Source organism: Penaeus monodon, chromosome 26 (assembly GCF_015228065.2).
Source record: "Penaeus monodon isolate SGIC_2016 chromosome 26, NSTDA_Pmon_1, whole genome shotgun sequence".
NCBI lineage: Eukaryota > Metazoa > Arthropoda > Malacostraca > Decapoda > Penaeidae > Penaeus > Penaeus monodon.
In genome coordinates this window covers 28,137,880-28,142,879 of record NC_051411.1, presented here as the reverse complement: position 1 = coordinate 28,142,879, position 5,000 = coordinate 28,137,880, and the positions used below count along the sequence as shown (strand labels likewise).

Here is a 5,000-nt window from a genome sequence, read left to right as displayed (position 1 = left end):
GAGTAGATGATAGTAAATAATCACGGTGTGCTTTGGAAGTAAATGCGTAATTGTCAATAAATGATTGTGAATAATAGGACATAATGAATGATAACGTATAGCTTGGATGAATAAGCTGGATAGATATATGAGTAAACAAAGAAACATATTTATAGATGAATGAATGAATGAAACTTAAAGGATATTATTATGTAAAAGGATACCAAAATAAAACTGTTAGTCAATAATTCACCACTAATCCTAGGCAAAGGGTAAATGCATATTAGTATTAACGTATTATTATCACACGGTGTTAATTCAAAAACGATGAATTCATAATTAACACTCACTTACTTGTTAGTAAAAGAATAACTAAAATCATAATTTTATGAAGGCATTAATAGATTAATCATCGTGTGGTAAATATAATGTCGCAAATAGATATATTGATAATCAAATTTAGGAGGAGAAGGAGAAGAAGAAGAAGGAAAAGGAAAGGAAAAAGAAACAGAGGAAGCAGATGATAGTAATGAAAAAGAGGGAAAAAAATAACTACAACAAGATAACCAAAACAGAGAGAGAGAGAGAGAGAGAGAGAGAGAGAGAGAGAGAGAGAGAGAGAGAGAGAGAGAGAGAGAGAGAGAGAGAGAGAGAGAGAGAGAGAGAGACGAAAAGCAAACAACCAAAGAAATAGAGTAACAAAAAAAAGTAAGAAGGAAAAACAGAGAAAAAACAAGAGTAAGGAAAAAAAGAAAAGTGAAAAAAGTAAAAACGCCCAAAAATATAAGAACAATCATAATTATAATGGTAACAGGAAGAAGAGGAACAACAACAGAAAGAATAAAAAGAAGGAAAAGAAGATGACGGATATAAAGAGGCATTTGTACAAATAAAGGAAACAAAGAAGAGAGACAAAATTACAAAAAAAAAAAAAAAAAAAAATGTAAGACAAGAAAACAGAAACACAGTGGAAGGAAGATTATGCAAATTATTATATTAACCGTAATATCTTCTCTTCATTTTTTGAATGTATAATAATATGCACTTGAAGGATTATTTCAAACCTTCTTTATATGAGACATCGGATCTGATTATACAATTGATTAATCTATATGATATGTTATATTTAGTTGATTGATTTAATATACACAGTAGACATTGAAGATCCATTATCATCAATAACACTGGAGTATTATTTCATCGTAATTCTACACGAGTATTTTATGCTAAGGAAATATAAATCTGCATTTTGTTCAGAAGTTATAGGTCTTCCTAATTGTGTTAGATCATGTCACAACAACAACTACAAATAAAAAACAAAAAACAATTAATTGTTAATTAACTCTATTCATTTTTTTCCCTCATACGCTGCACGCATTCCATCTCTCACTGGTTTGCATCAAGGGGGATTTTAAAAGGTAGAGGGTTAATTAATCGATCAAAAGATAATAGCCTGGTGATTAGATGTGAAGGATGCGAACCCCTATCATCATAAAATAATAGAAGGGGAAGATGGGGTGAGGACAGGGAGAGAGGGGGAGGAGGGGAGGGTGTGAGGAAGGGGCTTAGGGTAAAATTAATGAGCGTTCTGCTATTGGGTATGGAAAGGTTTACTTTTGGTATCAGGGGAAAAGTGTTGGTTGGGAGGGGCGTCCCTGTGTTTACATATTTTTTTCCCCTGTAATTTCTAAGGGAATATTACCCGTGTTATAATATGAATGAGTTGTGCATTGTGTGAGATGATGTTTCCCCCATGAGTCCGTATTGGTTGGAATTAGTGATGCAAACGAAGGAAAAACGAAAAAAAAAACGGGAAACGCAGAAGAAATGAAGAGATAAAACGGAATTAGAGGCGAGTGAAGCACTAATTCCACGGTATATCTGAGATACAAACTGCACCAAAATCAACATCAGTTATTCCTTATCAATTTATCTATTTACTGATTTTCTATCATTGAGATAATTAACAAAGATCAGAGCAAATTAGAGTAGAGCATATCATATGAAGTATATACGGTATGTAGGCTTAGTTTGTTTATGATCAATTATAATTATAAACTGTAGAACGTTATTTACCTTAAGCCTTGAAAAGGTATTTGGGTTAATCTGTAGGGTTTTTAAACGGATATTTAATTTCATCTTGAATTCCTATATAAATATATATCTTCCAGTGGGAAGAAGAGAAAAAAAATTGGATTGAGTAGTAGACAGGTAGATGGGTGGATAGATAGATAAATAGATAAACAGATAGTTAAAAAAGATAGATAGAGAGAGAGACAGGTAGATCGAGAGAAAGAAAAAAAGGAGGGAGGAGAGGAGAAGAGTGAGAGTTAGACAAAAGAGCGAAATACACACACACACACACACACACACACACACACACACACACACACATAGATGTGTATGTATATATATATATATATATATATATATATATATATATATAGATAGATAGATAGATAGATAGATAGATAGATAGATAGATAGATAGATAGATAGAGAGATAGATAGATAGATACATAGATAAATACATACATAGATAGATAGATACATAGATAGATAGATAGATAGATAGATAGATAGATAGAGAGAGAGAGAGAGAGAGAGAGAGAGAGAGAGAGAGAGAGAGAGAGAGAGAGAGAGAGACAGAGGCAGAGACAGACAGACAAACAGACAAAGACATAAATACATACATATGTACAAACAGACAGAATGAAAAGTAGACGAAAGTGAGAACCACAACCGTGAGAAATCAATAGCGAGCATCGGTGCGGGTGCAAGCGAGCGCTGGCGGTTGGCGTCTTCGGTCCGCCGAACTAATGGACTGCCGCTGACACCACGACATGTCCCGCCTCCCTCTCGGCTGGTTGTGGGTGGCGGCCCGTGTGAACGCTGCTGGGAGTGCGGACGTGGGCGGGCGTTTGAGTGGATGTATGTGGTTTCCGTGGACGTTAGTGGGTGTGTATATGGATGGGTGTACTTGCGTTCATGGGAAGGAAGAAAATGTGGGCTTCTCCGGGAAACGACGTGCGAGCGCGGGTTAATTTATTTACCGTTCGTGTGAACGTGGGCGGGAGAGTGGGTGGGCGTCAGTGTGAATGAGGGTTGATGTACGCACAGTCATTTGAACGCCTTTGTGAACGTACACGGTATAGGTCGTGGCCACCCTAAGGTTATCGAACTGGGATTTTATCTGATAACACTATTGCATTCAAGTATAACAATATAACTTCTGGTGTTAAAGAGACTTTGTCATCAGTATCTTCTTGCATAAAATAGAATTCATGAGATAGTATATGAAGAAACAGACATCCCTTATCTTAATTTCCTGATCGAATGTTAATGCTACCACTTAGCCATACTGCCTGCAGCTTACACTCGCTAAAAGATAAATGCTTCCATGAAAGTTATTAGCAAAATTTTTAAAAAAAATGATAAAATAAAATAGAAATAAATAAACGGTTATACAATATAACAGCCCGTTGCCTATATTTCCCTTTCCATTTGCATATCGTTTACTGATATCCGTTTTGACATGATAGTTCTCACGTCGAAAAAGAATAGAAAAAAAGAGAGAGAAAAGAAAAGAAAAATATATGTTTATTTGATCTCCCTTGTTCACTCATGAGGCATCTTTGTAATATACATAATCAAGCTATGTGGAATTCAGACAAAACTGGGCGCCATTAACATTTTCCAAGAAAACAGCTGATATTCTCCCAAAAAAAAAAAAAAAAAAAAAAAAAAAAAAAAAAACGCAGGGAAACGTGATGTGAAGCTTTCCCGCCAAAAGGTTCACTCTCTCAAAATCGACTGACATGTGATATTATTGTCTAACATATTTCCCTTCCTTTTCCATGATATTAACTCACAGATGACAATTTAGTCATAATTAGACCTGATATTTTATAAGAATTACATGAAATATAATAACTTATGTTACATAACTTCATGACTGAACAAGGAAGAACAAATGAACACATAGTAAACTCTCGTTTTCACTTTTTCGGACGAACAAACATTTAGGTTAAATGGTAATCATGTAAATGTTATGGAAGGGGGAGAGGAAATAGAGCCCAAAGGCAATTATATCAAATATTTACACGCTTCTGTAATGATTTCAGTCATCTATTTTTATCATCATTCTAGAACATTCATCCTATGGAGTAGAGGTGACGGCATTAACGTTCGGTTTAAAGATTAGAAAGTAGAATGTCAAACTATTAAAATATGAGTGACACAATTTGCTTAGACTTTTTTTTTTACGTTGTTTATTTAACAAGGTCTATTGTGTTATATTTAAATGCATTACAGTTACCAGATAAAATGCCAGCTCGATAACTTTAAAGTGGCCCCGAACTCACTCGGCCAGCTATAGGTAGATCTTTGTTAACGTCTACAGCTTGTGAATGTGGGTGGCTGTATGTGCGTCTGTGTGAACGCAAATGAAAATATGATTCTATGCCAGAAGGAGATAGGGCCTTTATGGGAACATCTGTATGAATGCGGAGGTGAATAAGGATATATGTGCTCACGGTTGTACGATATTTATGTGGCCATGGGAACGTTTATGTGAATGTGTGTGGAGACGTGGGTGAATATGCATTCAACCTAAAACCTTATTAAGATTGACTCCTTTTTCCCCTATGCTAAAACGCCTCTCCTCTGAGGTGACATGTTAAAACGCCTCCACACCCTTTTCTCCGTCTCTTTCTCCCACTTGTTTCTCAGCGGGACAAATTGAGAACAATTTTATTAATTTCTCTTCCCATTAACTTCTCCTTTTCCTTAATGAGATCCTCATGACGGTGAAAAGGCCGGCTGCTATGCAACTGAGATTGTTTCCAAACCTGAACATGCGGGATTTTCAACCTTCTCGACTTCGCCAGGTGATTAAACTTGGCGCTCGTTATAAACAGTCGCATACCGCGCTTTAAATTGCAAGGCTTTATTCACTAAGGGCCTGCCTGCAACGAAGAGCATCTGAGTATAGCTGTTGCTCATTAAAGAAAATGTGGAAA

The 5,000-nt window shown here is 35.8% G+C and overlaps 1 protein-coding gene across 2 annotated transcripts in view; it reads right to left on the bottom strand.

Moving 5' to 3' along the window:
- LOC119590048 (head-specific guanylate cyclase-like) overlaps positions 1 to 5,000 on the bottom strand; it is a 50,297-nt gene that overhangs the window by 31,245 nt on the left and 14,052 nt on the right. The gene's annotated exons all lie outside the window — the stretch shown is intronic.